This window comes from Oncorhynchus keta, chromosome 20 (assembly GCF_023373465.1).
Source record: "Oncorhynchus keta strain PuntledgeMale-10-30-2019 chromosome 20, Oket_V2, whole genome shotgun sequence".
NCBI classification, from domain to species: Eukaryota; Metazoa; Chordata; class Actinopteri; order Salmoniformes; family Salmonidae; genus Oncorhynchus; species Oncorhynchus keta.
In genome coordinates this window covers 40,709,288-40,709,960 of record NC_068440.1, presented here as the reverse complement: position 1 = coordinate 40,709,960, position 673 = coordinate 40,709,288, and positions in this window count along the sequence as shown.

Genomic DNA, 673 nt, shown 5'->3' with positions numbered 1-673 from the left:
CACAAAAGTCTTCTCCAAGTAACAAAGCCATAAATACCAACCATAATGTTTTTTTCAAATCTCTGAGTTTCCATTGGTGCCTTGGTTCTAACACATGTAGATGGTGTCTGAGGGAACACTAGACGATCAATAAAGTTTTTACGAATTCAACTGCATGACAGAACTAAGGAGGAAGTGCTAAAGGAAGTGCCTGGTTGCATCCTAAATGGGGAACCCTATTCCGTATGTAGTGCACTACTTTTGACCAGAGCCCTATGAGTCCTGTTCAAAAGTAGTGCACTACAAAGGGGATAGGGTATGTAAGCGTGTAACAGTAGTTTAAAATGGCCTCCTCCCTCTATCGTCACTGACGTTAAAGAACTTGATGCATCGTGAGACTTACAGTACCTCCCCCTGAACCTGATTCTACAGTCTACATTGTCAACTCGGTCATACGTTGACATACCAGCAATGTTACGAGAAAAACGTAAGGAATGAATTTGTGTTAAATTACATGTGGAATAGAAGCGTAATTAAAGATCTCTGTTGTCATACATTTAAATGCATAGATGTGTTGTTTTTTGTTCGATGGTCTGTAGAAATACAGTGAAAAGACTAACAATCAAATGTACCTTCAAATATATGTTATTTAGTATTTGAAGGGGGAGAATATACGTTATTTAGTATTTGAAGG